This window comes from Oreochromis niloticus, linkage group LG23 (genome assembly GCF_001858045.2).
Source record: "Oreochromis niloticus isolate F11D_XX linkage group LG23, O_niloticus_UMD_NMBU, whole genome shotgun sequence".
NCBI lineage: Eukaryota > Metazoa > Chordata > Actinopteri > Cichliformes > Cichlidae > Oreochromis > Oreochromis niloticus.
In genome coordinates, this window is record NC_031986.2 from 19,593,493 (window position 1) to 19,609,806 (window position 16,314).

Sequence of the window (16,314 nt, forward strand, 5' to 3'; positions counted from 1 at the left end):
AGAGACATCAAGATAATTCATCTTCAGGCTGTCTTCGTTCTATTATGTTCCCTTCCTTTCTTCTTCTTCACAACCCATTTCTGTGTCTCTTGCTTCCAGCTGTCCGTTTATGATGACTCCACACTTGAGGCTGCACAACCTGTTCACGGGAAATTACTTATTCATCATTTCCTCCGTCGAAGCTGTGGAAAGGCCGTGGATTAAAGGCCTGTATCTTCAGGCAAAAACACAAATACACACCTGAAATGTCGATGCAGCTTCTTCTGTCCTTAGGCAGCATTTTTCAGGATTTACTAATAATTCCTCGGTAGTAAATTTGCATTTAAGCAAACCATAAAGCATTTCAACAATCCTTTTGAGGTTTGGACACTACCCAGATTTTGAAACCCCCCCACAAATATCTGTTGTTTTTCAGTTTTTTTAAGCGCTCCTGCTTTTGATCCAATTGCAAACTGAAAGCTCCATCTGCAATTTTAAATACAGACAAAACCCACTCTGTCAACATGATGAAATGATGCCACTTTGAAAGGGAAGCCTTTGAATCTTTAAATCCACAAATCCCTGGTTAGTAAATGATTACCATTTCTCTGCCTAGATCCTCTGCATCAACCACGTTTCACATTTTGTGTTGCTGTTATGCAGAGGAACTCACAAAGAGAGCAAGCAGGAAGGGATTTGGATTTTCGCTCAAGGACACTCAGTCAAGATGCAACATGAGCAACAGAGGGTAATGATGTTTTTCCCACATAAATGGATGCATACTCCTTTGGCAGCAGCTTCAAGAGATGCAGATTCATCTCGGAAAATGAAAATGAGGGATGGCTGTTATTGAATGTGTCAGATCATTTGCAGCTTGCTCAGTTCAAGCTAAAGCTCACTATTCATTTTGAAGCATCCCCTGTAAATAGATAGAATAACCTTGTAAATGCCCATTTATAAAAGAGAGCTATGTTTAAGTATTTGTTTGACAGATTTATCAATGTTCCTGCAGTCGAGTGAAGATTCAGATTAATTCCTGTTTGTCTCATTTAAAGGTTAAGAGGCTGTAAGAAATGCTTACTAAAGTTATTTGGGCTCAAGAAACACCTTTCTTCGTATCAGGTGACCAACAAAATAACACCAGCAGATTTCTGTAAAATGAAACCGAAGAAAAGGTGTCAATTCTGATATTTTAAAATTTGAAGTGTGTGTGAGTGTCCTGAGTGATGAGGCTTACTCAGACTGTGGCTCAGACTGGTGAGGTGCTATTTATGCTTTAAAAACAAACTTTTCAATGTTTCAAGGATAAAAACTGTTCCTGTCTTTCATTTTAATCAATTCATTAGGTGCTGCTGATTGTTTGGACGCTAAATCAACCTTTACATGTCCTATCACTTTAGCTCAGAAAGGCCATGAATTTATAAGTACATGCACTTACATAAGACTAGCGTATTTCCTACTTTCTTTTTCCTTTGCCAGTGCTACATGTTCCCAACAAGTTCCAATAAATGTATTTATTTTTTGTAATCCAATCTTAAAGACACATGGGACTAAATCTCATCACAGAGAGTAAGGACTGCATGGATATAACTGATTCCATGAATAGAAAAATACTTTTATATTGACTACTTGTGATATATGCTAACTCTATAGTTACATGAAATATAACTATATTATAAGTATATAAGTATATTAAAAAAACATATACTTATCTACCTCTTGAGTCTGACATCATTAGCTGTTTCCGGGTCCAAACTGTTCCTCAGTTTCCGATCTCAAACAAACAGTGCGGCATCACTGAGAGTTAAAAACTCTCTAACTTCTTTCATCTTTAATAAACTGATCAGTGTGGCTGCACTACCAGGTGTAACAGTAAAGTTTAACATTCGGGCATTAATGAAAAACAGGATTTATGAAGTTTAACAGAGTTAGAAGTTAGCTCGAGGGAGTTAGCTTGCTAGTTTCCATCTAAAGATGAAACACCATGTTGTGACTGAGGAATTCTTAAAAATTAAAACATACAGCTCTGCTATCACTTCAGACATAAATGAAGAAGAAAACTAAACAGCAGCAACATTTGTAGGGTTACTGAAGTTGGGCTAGCTAGCATAAAATGATGTGCTACCTAGTGGTTAGCTACAGAGCTATGGTTAGGATAATAGAAACACATTAGCATAGTAAAGCTGGAGGATGAATGCTAACTTTTCCCACCTGCAATAAAAGTTAACATGAGGGTTCCCGATGGTCAGGGACACATCGCGTGGCAGGAACAAGATGCTGAAAACAAACATAACTTCAGTGAGGAGAACACCTGGTTAGTCATTAATATACTGTATATATAGTGTATATGTAGTAAAATATACTATTTTTAGGGGCTTGTTCAAAACAAAGCATTAAACATGTTAAAAAGGCAACAACCTTAATGAACACAGTGTAATTTGGACCCGGATGCATGGTTTATATGTCATCACTTAACAAGTGGATAGTCCATGAACCTCGTTATATAACTGCTAACATTTTATATTTATTTGTATGAATTAAACTTGGCTGATTCAGCCTGATTCATTCCAAGTGTTGAATATGCATTTCATAGTTTTTCAGTGGAACTCTCACATGTTGGTGCAAAATGAGGGAAAGTCCGGAGAAGAAACCTGAAGTTAATGATCACAGAATTATCTCCATGATTAAGAACTTCACATCTAACTAAGCCACCCTGGACGAGAAAGGAGTATCATTGCCAAGGTCTACAAGAGATGGCTTCATGAATAGAAATATAGAGGGTTAATAGCAACTGAAGGCAGCTGTGGTAAAGGAATGGATGAGGATCTAAAGAGAGGAAGCAGCATGTGGTGATATTCATGGGTTCAGGCAATCAAGGACTTAATCCAAGTATTAAAAACAGCCCTTATATTTAAAATGACACTAGTTTTTCCAAATGCTTCTGATCCTCTGCAATACTAAAATCCCTCAAATTAAGGCTGCTGATCTGCACTTTAACCACATCTTAATTGTTGATGTAAAACCCAATGTGGTGGTGTACAGAGGAAAACATATGCATCATTTTCATGACTGTATAAGAGGATATTTTTATTCTCATTTATTCCTGAACAGAAAATGTATGTATTTCCCAAAATATGCACATTTTGCTGCTTTGAGAAAAAACAAAACAAAACAAAAAAAATAGCTTATGTGGCTAAAGACCAATGAGTAACAAACTGGCTAGATTAGAAAAAAAATCCTCTGAAATCAGAAACAATAACTGAGACATTTGATATTATAACATTTGAACAAATAAAGAAAAACATACCAGTTACCCATCTATTCAGATCAAAATAAAAACCCAGTAAAAATTTCTGCCTGTAGCTTTCAAAGATGAAATACATGTTTAACTTAATACAGACATAAAACTCTCTTTACCAGCAGCTGCCAAATGAAGTTTCAAATTGATTTGTGATTCTTTATGTGAAGATTCTGGGCTGAAAATTGTCAAAGGGAAAATGACTGCAGCTTTAAAGATTGCATTTCTTTTTAAAAGGTAATATTTGTCTTTGACTGTGTGCTCCTCTATGGTCTGAGGCGCTTACCTCAGTGCAAAAGCAGACACTTTACAGCTGGGGGCTAAATCTCATGTGGGGCTTCACTCTGCGATCAATCAATAAAGAGCTCGGCCAGAGAGTCCACCTCGGTAATGTAAATCAGCACTATAGAGCTGGACCCGCTCCCATCTCCTCTCTGTGGGGCCTCCTTTGTAAACTCATTATCTTCGAAACCTCAGCGGTGTCCACTTGAGTTCAACACCAATTACCCACAACCCCCTCTGTCCCAGGCTTCCCATGGCAACCAAAGCTTTCCAACTGGATCACTTGAGAGTTTAAGAGGCCGGGAAGAAGTAAAGATAAAAGAGTTAATGCGGGAGTGATGAGCTCCTAATTGTAATCCATAAATTATGTTCATTACCACACAGTTCTTTAACTCCATTAGTGTAAGGTGGGCATTAAACTGAGTCAGCCAAGCTTATGAGCTCTGTATCAGTTAATTTTAGATCAGTTCAGCTGTTCAAACTGCACAGAAAGTAAATGTGATTTGAATGCTTTAATACTTGATCGTTTACAGCTGGAACGTACGTCAGTGATCTCTGTTGGTTTCAGCACCTGCGACATTTTAATTCTGTTGATATTGTGCAGGTATAAATCACAGCTGGCATTAAAATCCTGTTTGCACGCGTCCGCAGCAGATGTTTGAACTCGTTTCTGTAAATATCACTGACTACATTAAAATGCCAGGGATGCATTAAGGACAACTGGCCCCATGGATGTTGATTTACATGTTGGCACCTGATTCAGTCGCATGAACGCTGCTCAACATAAGCCGAGAAAGTTTTCCAAACTTGCGCCATGAGCTACCCTGACAAAGTCCCAGAAGTTGATAAAGGTCATGAAATTTAATGTTCACATGAAATAGTGCTCCCACCTTGGAAGAGTGACAAAAGTTTTCAAGCCACTCGGGATCAAATCGTATGCTAGAGCAGGTTTGGATGGTTCACAGTTCAAAATGACCCTTTTTAAAAACCTTATACTGGGCCTTTACCCTCAGTCATCAGTCATCTACTGTCTATTTAAAGCCATTGTAGCTCCTCCCCCTACAAACCCACACTTCCCTGAAGTCAACTTTCTTCTGATTGGTTGCATCTCTAAAGGTTGGAACACTAAGTGGGTGGGGCTTCTGTGCTCAGAGCCAGAGCTTCTTTGTCTGAGATCATCATATAATCAACATCTGCTCTCACTGACATCATACAGAGCCAAAAGTAGAAACAACAAACTGAAATTGGCACTTAGAGTTGAACATCCACCACTGGAACAGTAAATACCTAACAGAGAATAAGGAAAAGCAGGCCCTCTTTCATTTTTCCCATTTCTTCCCATTCCTTTGTATTTACTTACACAACAAGTTTCATTTTCATTAATAAGGTTTCAGTACGAGAATGACTGGTTAGGTATAAAAAGAACAAATCATAATTTTGAGTTAAAATAAGACTCTCTGCTTCCCTCACTTTAGTAAAGTTTGACCCATAGAGTACAGGCATTACTATCCTCCTCTGCCAAGCCAGAAGAAAATATGGGCAACCAACATTCTGAGCAGCCAAGTCGGTTTTTCTGCAGTTTTTGAGCAGAATTGATGAAAAGAGACATTTCACACATTTCGCACACTTTAGCCACAGTTCCACGACACTTTAAAGCTTCTTCTTTTTAAAATATTGCAATGATCAATCTGGAAGTTGTTGTATATATGGTGTATGGCATACAATGTTAGTTCAGTCCAGCTGTGAAGTCCAGCTCAAGACAGTCATGGCAGATCATCTTATCTGAAAGCTCCACTGACACCCTTCTACACATCCAATGTGCAGGTCTCATTTGGGACTGGTTATTTAGGCTGCTTTGGTTTTTAGGTTTTTTTAGGTTTTTGGTTTTTGGTTTAGGTTTTTGGTTTTTAGTCTCCCCATGGTTGCTGCTGCCTCTGCAAGCCACTTTGCAACGTATTAATAGAAATTAATGTTGACTGTAGTGGTCCAGACTAAAATTAATTCGCTTGTAGTTGAGGAAATTTTGCTACATGTTCCTCAAGAACAATATCACGGAACAATCAAAACAGTATTTAAAATCATTTAAAGTAAAAAGAACAAAAACAAAACACTGAAATATGGTACAATTGTTTTTCTCAATGATATGAAGGAGCGTCTACAAACGTCTCCCTGTTACCCCAGAAGCGCTAAATTGCCTGTCAAACCATCCCTTTTCAGATTTATGAACTTAAACAGTGGAAAGAAATGCTGTTATGAAATAGGCAGAGAGTCAAAACAGAGAGAAGAAGATTCATGGATTACCCGGCTTAGTACGAACATGGTCTAAATCCCAGTGACAGTCCGACTTGAAAGCTGTCAGTTGGTGACTCAGCAGTGGGAGTTTGATGCAGTAGAAGAGCTGACTTTAACAACCTGACTGCAGAAAGGGCACAAACTAATCACAAAAGAAGCCAAGAAGGAGCTAATAAACACTCAAACGTTCCTGAACCACATTAAAACTGTGAGTTAAATGAACTCTTACGACTTCAGCAAACTTTATTAATTAACTGGATTAATTTGAAGAAATTGTTTAGATGGTTTAGTGGTACTGGCACTTTTGATTTAATCAGTATTTTGCTAAGTTACACCTGAATGGATGAATTTATGGTAACTACATGTAGCCAAAAAATATACAAAAAGCCTCTTCAAGTTCTATTGTAATTCATGCCATCAGAATAACATCTCATTTAGTCTGGGTAACCAAAGTATTCTGAAGGTTTGAGTTTTCATTGAACAACATGATGGTGGTGCCAAAGCCAACTTCAGTGTTTTGACGTGACACGAAAAAAAACATTGTCCAATCTGCTCCAACCTCTATTTGATAACAGTCCTGGTCTGAAGACATCTAAATGCCAATATTAAATTATAGGATCACAGAGTGACAAATGGCAATGTTTGACTGAAACTGATGTCATTCTACACTTAAAAGTAAAAGTTTTGCCTTACCAATGAAACCAACACATTTTAAAAGCTGCAGCTTTTAAACTGAAGGCGAATGGTTTCCATTTTTGGTTTTGTTTGCCTCCATCATAGCTTCACAATTGCTTAGCAAGTGATCGGTAAGTGTTTGCAAAAACTTGGTGCTTTCTGTAGAAACTACAGGCAACTGTGACCCACTCTGCTAGTGACGGAATCACTTGCAAGGATGTTTTTGGTGCTGCACTGTATATTTCTTTGTAACCAGTTTCAAATATCCACAGGAAGCAACTTTCTACAACTACTTTTACAACCAGCACCTGAAAACACATTTGTCACCAACCACATTCTAGACCTGTGCGAACTCCTCACGTACTGGAGCAGCTGGAATTACTCTAAGTGCAGGATCTTCTCAACATATTTCCATTAGTTGGTAATTTTCAATTAAGATTGTGCTTTAAAGCTAGCTGACAAGCTGAAATTTGAATTCTTAACCTGCAATTACAACTGGCTATCTAAAAGTTCTAACAGATATTCTTTACAATGCTTTGCGCCACCCCAGGTGGGACTCAAACCCACAATCCCTGGCTTAGAAGGCCAGTGCCTTATCCATTAGGCCACTGGGGCTGCATTTGCACACCACAGGTAACAAGTTCTGTAGGCAAAATGATCTGTTTTCAGCGGCCAAGTCCATCCCTTTATGACCACAGTGTACCAATATCTGATGGCATTATCTGATGGCTGCTTGCAGCAGGATACCTCACCATGTCATCTCAAACTGGTTTCTTCAACATGGCAAAGAGTTCACTGTACTCAAATGGCCTCCACAGTCACCAGATCTCAATCCAATAGAGCACCTCTAGGATTTGGTGGAAGATGGAACAGATGGATGTGCAGCCGACAAATCTGCAACATTTGTGCGATGCTGTCACATCAGCATGGACCAAAATCTCTGAGGAATGTTTCCAGCACCTCGTTGAATCTGTGTCATGAAGAATTAAAGCAGATCTGAAGGAAAGAGGGGGTCCAACCTGGTACTACCAAGGTGTACCTAATTAAGCGTCTGTGAGTGTTGATATTAAGTTATGTTACAGTTACCTTTTTATGAGTCTGGATCCTAATGGATGATGCTGCAATATTTAAAAGTTATTCACTGTTTTTATTTCTCTGAAGAAAACTAAAAGATCTACAGAAACAAATAATCATGATGTCATGTTTTTATCTAATTAACCAATATTATCAAATTAATCCTTTTACAACTCCCAGTAATGATCGCACAGGTTGCCACAAATTTGGACATTAAATAATTTCATTTAATAACTTCTTGTTAACATCTCCTGTTTGAATCTCTTCTTTTTGCAATCACAAGCAACTAAAACATAATTAGAAAAAGAGACATTTGCTCTAAGGGATCCTTATTTATTTTTTAATAGTAGAAAGTCTTAAAGCTGTGTATGTTCCTGAGCAACATTATTCTTTTTTATGTTTATTACTCTGAAAATAACCAACAGGTTTCCCTTTGAATCCAGCCCAGAAAAAGATGGAAAGCAGGGGCAGCAGAGGCCGACAGGCTGCTTGTTTGTTTACAGTACTTACACCGACATCTCTGCATTAATGTGCCAATGATTTACTGGTGTTAAAATGCCGCGCGGTGCACCTTCACCCTCGCTCAGTCACTTTTATCACCATTAATCTCACTCCTCCCGGCTGCACTTGGCTAAATGTTTTCTGGCCTTCATTTGCCCGAGCTCCTCCCCCATCAATCACAATTATCAGCCATGATTGATGAAGCCGTCAAGGAGGCGAGACGTAGCGCTTTACGAGGTCGATGACTTTGAGCATAACTGCCAGAACTTGGCTTTAATTTCATCAGAAGTTTGTGTTTGTGTGTTAAAGCATGAGTTTGGACTGGTGTAAATCTCATTTAATTGACTAAGCTGGTGAAGCACAGAAAACGACGGGAAGGCCAAGTGAGAATTAAAGCTCAATATAAAGGTTAAATGGCTGTTTCACCTCCAGGCCAAACGCCGCATACTCTGGCAGAGCGAGCAGCACGACATGATTTATGAGTCTGAATGCAGGAATTATAGCTAATGAACTGATGGCACTCACACTGTCAAGGTTGCTGGTTTGAATCCCATTGCGTAGAACAAAGTGGGATAGCAGTGTCTTTGAAGAAGAAGGGTCTCCTCACAGAGAGAACGTTTCTCAACTGTGTTTATCTGATGTTTTATCCAAAGGCCCGTCAAAGAGATTAAAAATCACGTTCATCAACATTGCTGTGGTTCAAATGTGATTATCTGCACTCATTTTAAAATTAGATGCTTACTATTTACTCTCAACTCTTACATTGAACTGTTTAATTCAACTACTAGTCTTCCTCTACTTCTTCTTTTGGATGGTCCCTTTATGAGTCTGACTCCATCTCACCCTATCCCACATCCGGTATCGAAATTCTTAGCAATTTAGCAATTCAATCTTGGCAAAGACACAACCCTTCCCTTTTATCTTGGCTTGGCACCAACAGTAGGAGTACATTGGTTTGAGCCCCTCCCACCTATGGCTGTGTTGCCATTTCAACTACTAAGGATATTACACACCTAGCACGGATTCAAACTTGCCGTGTACTGAAGGTGCACATTTAACATGTTGTGTTTTTGTTGAAAATTCCCTCTCAAAGACGCACCATGAACAAAATGAAGTCAAAATCAAGCGATGATGAGCTTATCCTGATGTTTCTAAACAAAAAAAAGAAGAAACTGAGATTCTGGTTCATCCAATTCTCAGTAGAAACCAGCAGCAGGGAATATTTGATGGGTTGATCCCGGTGTTGAAGCTTTATCATGATCGATTTTCAGGATGTCAGTGGGGCAGTTTGACGTGTTGTTGGCAGAGTTGGGATCACATCTGAGGAGGCAGAGAAATCATTTCAGAGAAGCGTCTAGCTGTGTGTCTGAGGTAACGTAGTATTATTTTGCTATTTCATTGTATATTTAATGCTGGTGCGCATTTTGAGGTACAAATGCTTTGATCTGATTGGTCAGATCTGTTTATTTGGATCTGAAAAAGAAATCAAGCTTGGCAATCACATGGGAATTTCCTTTGAAAAAATAAGCAAAAAAGAAAAATATTAAATAAAATCCTGTAAATACGGGCTTCAGTTATCCAGCTTATTATGCTATGAGGACCAAACGGCACCAAACAAATCGCGTTTCTCCTCACATCTGGTGTGCGTGGCAGGCGATGACTGGACACAAGCACTTGTCTGATAAAACTGCGGTCAAATCAGATTTGGTATTTGTAAGAGTGCCATCTGTTGGTCAGAAAGTGGCATTGCAGGTAACATTCAATATGAGGGACATTTAAGGTAGAATAAGGGACGAACCAATTTTACACTGCAGCGCTCTGCCTGTCACTCACGATCTTCATGTGCACTATTTGCACATGCTCTCTGTCTAGTATGTGTGACAGCTCAGGCCGGTGCTGGTAGTGCAGTGGTGTAGAAGGTGTTTTCTTTGCATGCTTTTGGGCCGTTAACACCAGCTGAGCATGATTTGAACACCATAGTCTACCTGAGTGTTTTTGCTGACCATGTTCATCCCTTTATGACCACAGTGTACCATCTTCTGGTAACACACCATATCACAAAGCTGAGAGTTCACTGTACTCAAACGGCCTCGGCAGTCACCAGATCTCAATCCAATAGGATTTGGTGAAATTAAGGGAGATTTGAAGGCTAAAATGCACCCAAGCAAGTGTGTATATGAACAATTTCCATTCCAACCACAACAGAAAGCTGGCTATCTGAAAGTCCTAGGCGAGAGTGGCTCCATTGGCCACTGGATTATGGTCCTAGCCTGCTTCCACTGCACCAGGCTGAAAGCACCCCAGGTGGGACTCGAACCCACAACCCCTGGCACAGAAGGCCAGTGCCTTATCCATTGGGCCACTGGGGCCGCCCTTAAACACCACAGGTAACAGTCAACAAGTCTGATTATGATTGGTTTCTTGAACGTGACAATGACTTCACTGTACTCAAATGGCCTCCTCAGTCACTAGAACTCAATACAACACAGCACATTTGGGATTTGGTGGAACAGGAGATTCACATCATAGATGTTCAGCAGACAAATCTGCAACAAGTGTGTGATGCTGTCATGTCAGCATGGACAATACCTGTTGATTCTGTGCCAAGAAGGGTTAAAGGAGTCCTGAAGGGAAAGGAGGTCCAAATGGACTCTAGCAAAGTGACTGGGTGAGGTACATGTCCATATACCCCGTTTTCTGCAGTCGTAGCCCTCAGGTTACTTGAACCACTGGGTCTAAGCCTCAGTAAAAAGCACAAAGAAATCAATACAGGAGCTAATTTCCTTATTTCTAATTTCCTTGTTCCATTGGAGCAAAGTTTAATGTTCCACTTTGAGTCAAAACACCTAAATTAATTGTGCCATATTGCTAACAACTTTTCCAGCCTTATTAAAAAAGGCCCTTCTTGAATGTCTGAGCTTCACTGAGCTGAGAGAAGCACGTTTATAGGGTCGATTCCTTCTGTGCACTCACACCATCTGCGGGTTTCAGCAAGTTGGATTAATTAGTTTTTATGCTAGTGTGGGTAATTGAGGACTCGTTTCACATCGAAACAGATAAAAATGTACGATATAGAGGATAATTTGAGTTAAATTATGTCTTTAATGGTTATTTGCGACCATTCATGTGAATTCACATTGGCACACATCGGCTTTCTGCACCTCATTTAAACAGAAATCTCGAACACTTGGGTAAAACACTCAAACTGCAGCACCTGATTGACAAATGATGTTTGTCATTGTTGTGACAGGTTTAAGTCATGTTATATTTTCTCACCCATACACTGTTACCTGCAGATCTCCTCAATGTAACAAACCTGAAGACTTTAAATACAAACTCACTGCAAACAGCCGGAAATGCTGTCAGATTCACTGATTTGAAGCTGAAATTAAAATTTAATTAGCAGCCTGCAGCAGCAACTGTTTTTCCCAGATTGACCCTTGACCTTTCAGCGACAGGAAGTGCTCTCCATCCCTCGCTTCGCCGATGTGAACGCTCGAACAGCTGCCGTGGCGAGGACTTGAGACAAACACGAGAGAGCTCATTATGATAATAGGAAAAGGCCGGGGAGATTTTCGGCGAGATTAAAAACAACTTGATTAACCCGCCTGTCAGTCACACGGCGTCTGCTGTAAGCTACTCTGAGCGAAACTCGAGTCACAGTGTCTACAGATAAAAACATGATGAACAAATCTCCTCCTGGATATGATGAGAGGTGTTTAACATTAACAGCTTTAAAACGCTGGCTGTTCTTCTACATACTGACTTAACAGACACTAAAAATCACTCTATAATCTATCACAAATACATCTTTTTTAGATCACTTAAGACTCTTTATTGTACTTCTACTATTATATGTCTGTTGGTATGACTTACTACCACAAAACAGCAACCTCAGTAATGTGAAGAAGTGTGAAAAGAAGCACTTCTTCTGCATCCTCAAACAGCAGCTTGCAAAGTACAAAAATCTCCTAACAAGTTTGTGCTTAATTGCAATGGACACTTTTCTGTATCCCTTATATGAAGACTGTCAGTAAACATGCATGTTAAACTGGTGTAGTTGGTAATACTTCATGTTTGTAATATTTCAACATTTGTGGGCCCTTAAGCCTGCTATGACTGCTATTCATTGTCAGGCCCAGTGGCACTGGCGTCTGCAACACATGCGCTGGAACCTGAACATGTGGAGGAACTTCTGCCTACAGCAGTTAGATCGTAGGGTCAAAGTGCAGTGAAGATGCGGAAATGCTGAGCTTTTGGTGGAGGCAGTATGATGGTGTTTGCCACATCTCCCTCACTGGAAAACCAATGTTTGCCATCACTGGAGACAATCTCAGTGCAGAGAGATACAGAATAGAATAGAATAGCTCTTTATTGTCATTGTACATATACAAGTAAGTGGTGTGTGCTCCACCCAACTACTGTCCAAGAAATATAAATAACCACACGGATTAAAGGCACACAGTAAAACATGGCTGCACTTGAGTTTTGGGCAAAAGACTTCATCGAATATCGAGATGAGATTCTGCAACCAGTAGCAATCCCATATTTCCATAGTGTGGGATCGAGCTCTCTGACACATGACCTGAGAGAAGCATTTGGACCTTCAGTTTGCTGTTCGCTGAAGTCTCATCTGAAATGGTCTCAGTGGGAAGGATGGGAAGTGGAAGTGGGAAGGTCAAGAAGCCATTATTATCAAACATTCTTTGTAAAGAAGTTTCTTTTCCTTATTTTTCTTGTTCTTTTAGCACAAATGTTTTTCTGTACCTATGAATATATTATTTAGCTGTATATAGCTATATTTACACTGGCAACACAGTTTTTACTAAAGGGGATCAGGACGATGTCATTTCTGTCTGTTGTTGCATGGACATGAAAATAAAGCTGGGGGAGGTCCCTGTGGTCACTCAGCCAGCATTCACTGTTTCCAGCTTCTCCAGAGGGTGAAATTGTTGCTTTGTCTCTATTCAGTCAAAATGTGCTCAGCTGCTGGAAGCATGAAGAGATTCGTTGAACTTCAAACTTATTCCAGACAAAGTTTTGGCTTTGACCTCAAACTGCTTAAACTGTCTTTCCTTTAAAGGTTGCAATATACAGTTTCTTAAGCCTCCTATTTTTCAAACCAGCCACGTAAGGGCACCCGCAAACCTTCCAAAAACAGGATTACTTCTTTGCATTGTGTCAGTCATTGTATTGACTTAGAAGTCTCAGCTCGATGAAGTGCAGCTCCTCGGTAATCCCCTCTGACGGCCGCGGAGAACCCGGGGCAGCGACGTATGCGCCGCTCTCAGAGTTTCAAGCTCTGCTGTTGTGACCCGACGGCAGCTTAGCGCTCACCATATGTTGCTGTGGTTGTCAGGAGCTGTTTTTGGGAAGATTAGCTGCGTGTGGTCGTTGTCACTCCGCAGATATCTGCACTGAGAGGGCAACGAAAAGGAAACAGACAATGCAGGTTTATATTCATTAGAATGACAGCGGAGATTCCACCTCAGACTGATTAAACTCCAATCTCATTAAGCTGTTTCTGTTTTATGTCTTTTAAGGAAGTTCCCTGTGGCTTCTTATTTGCTTTATCTACCAACACAGTTCAAATTACCCCTCAGCTCTCAACTTTTCAGGTTTTTGAAGACTTTTCACTCATCTGGTTACAAAACCTGACAGGGAGCCCTGGGTTAGAGGTTAAATACATGAGACTTCCCATCAGCTTCTCATCACCCAGAATTGAAAGGTCATGCTTTCAAACCAGTTTACAACATCCTGCTAATGATATACTCTGATAAAAAAAATAGAAATTGTTAAACAGAAAAATTTTCGACCTCCAAATTTGAAAAGGGAAACCCAATGTGTTTATAATGCAGGATTTATGGACCGGGATTGATATCTATGGCCTGACCAGCAAAGGGAACAACAGCAAACATCCCCGTGAAAATTAAGTAAAAGTAAAGTAAAGTAAAGTAAGCAAAAAGAGGGTAAAAAAACAAACAAAAAACTTTAAAGATCCTACAAAGCAGGGCAATAAGCAGAGTTTTGGACAGCAGTGGACAATTTTCAGTACAAATAAGTTCTTTCTCTACTGTGACTCCTGTCTTCTCTTCACAGGTAGAGCCCGCATGGTTGTTTCACATATATTGATACTGTCCCCTGGTGACAGTAAATGGATTGTTACTCAAGTACTCATAGTGCTTTTTTCACTTTGACATGCACTCATCCTCCACTCACACATTCATACTTACTATCCTGCACACACCCACGCTGCAATAGATGCATCTTTGGCAATTATGAGTTCAGTATCTTGCCCAAGAACTCTTCAACCCACCTTACTGCAAGGTTAGTAGATGACGAACTCTACCTCCGGATCCACAGCTTATGCTTATGCCCTAGATTTCACTTCCAACATCGTGGATACATCCTTTTGAATAAAGTTAACTCTAGGTACATCAAAGCTGCAAAACCATCTGAAACCCTGTACCGTAACCTGATGTGAACCCCCTGAGAAATGTAACTACCCATCACACTGAGGCAGCCCCATTGCCACTACTCCTTTTGCCACCATTTATTTCACTGAGTGGGTGAAAGTGGATCAACTGAAGAGTGAAACCCCACCAAATGTGTGTTATTGTGGAGAAATTGCAGATTATCTCATGGACACCATGCACAAGTATAATTGCTGGCAGCAGCATTGGAATCTTGCATAGGGTACATCGTAGGCTCTACATAGATTCAAGGCAAAAGAGTGAATTAAGCTCTAAGCCCCGAACAACTTGAGCATCTAAACCAAATGTGGAGCAGAGAAAGGGAACCAATCAGTACACACCTATAGCATGTAAACATGGCACCTACAGTCTGAGGCAGTATCCAATATACAGTGTTGGGGAGTAACGGAGTATATTTACCGGCGTTACGTATTTAAAATACAAAATATGAGTAACTGTATTCCGTTACAGTTACCATTTTAAAAGGTGGTATTCAGAACACAGTTACTTTGTTGAAATAAATGGATCACACGGCGGTCTTTTCCCGTTTCATATGTTACGGCGTGGGTTTCCACGCTGGTGGACACCCTACTGTTACTCATTTTATATTAAGATTTAAACATCTAGTTGGTATTGGTATGGCGAGTAACCTTCAGTAATAGTAATAAATCACACAGCAATAGTACATTCATGCAGTTGTAAAAAGCATGATAATATATTAAGCAATCCAAAGTATTCAGAATACGTTACTGTCATTGAGTAACGTAACGGAATACGTTACAAAATCCATTTTGGAGCATGTATTCTGTGATCTGTAGTGGAATCCATTTGAAAAGTAACCTTCCCAACACTGAATATACATTAGACACTGCCTCCAACTTCAGCTGATCTGTGGGTTACTCTTGTTCATGCTGTTGTTGGTTCATCAGTCAGCGAAGCCAGAGAAGAGCTGAAGTGAAAAGTGTTATATTTTTTCACCATTCTGCCATTCCCTGTTCCAGCCCACGAGTCAACCAATAATAATAATAAATACCTACGTAAATGGATATAACCCCATTATAATAAAAAAAGCTTAAGTGCCATAAACATGTGTTTCTTCTAATGCCCTCTTTGGATTACTAAAGGTCCTTGAGAAAATTACCCCTCTTGCTTGATTTATGAACTCAGTAAACACTTTTCTGCAGAGGTTGTGATATCTGCAGCTGCGATAGTCTTTCTAATTACAATATACCAAATTAATTTAGCAAATTGTGACACCGTCAGAGTGAAACAGAAAATAAGGCAGGCTATGCTTTAGGGCACAGGTGTCGAACTCCAGGCCTCGAGGGTCGGTGTCCTGCAGGTTTTAGATGTGTCCTTGATCCAACACAGCTGATTCAAATGGCTAAATTACCTCCTCAACGTGTCTTGCAGTTATCCAGAAGCCTGGTAATGAACTAATCATTTGATTCAGGTGTGTTGACCCAGGGTGTTATCTAAAACCTGCAGGACACCGGCCCTCGAGGCCTGGAGTTCGACACCCCTGATTTAGGGAAAGCCCACCTTGTGACTGACATGTCACTTGTCTTTGTCTTTGTCGGTCAAATTTAGTTTAAGGTTTCAAGATGAAATTTTACCAAACACTGCATGCAGTCTTGGTGGATATGTACAGCGTTTACATTCTGGAAAGAGTTTCTCCTTTATGACACAACCTTGGGCTCTGTGGATCATTGAAAATTGGTTACAGCAGATGTATCCCCC

At 40.0% G+C, this 16,314-nt stretch overlaps 2 non-coding genes across 2 annotated transcripts; both read right to left on the reverse strand.

Annotated features, from left to right (window-relative positions):
* Window positions 1-7,068: 7,068 nt before the first annotated feature.
* trnar-ucu (transfer RNA arginine (anticodon UCU)) lies at window positions 7,069-7,141 on the reverse strand. Its single transcript has one exon. It is a non-coding gene; the product is annotated as a tRNA-Arg (tRNA).
* A 3,256-nt stretch (window positions 7,142-10,397) lies between these two features.
* trnar-ucu (transfer RNA arginine (anticodon UCU)) lies at window positions 10,398-10,470 on the reverse strand. The gene has a single exon. It is a non-coding gene; the product is annotated as a tRNA-Arg (tRNA).
* Between the last annotated feature and the right edge of the window lie 5,844 nt (window positions 10,471-16,314).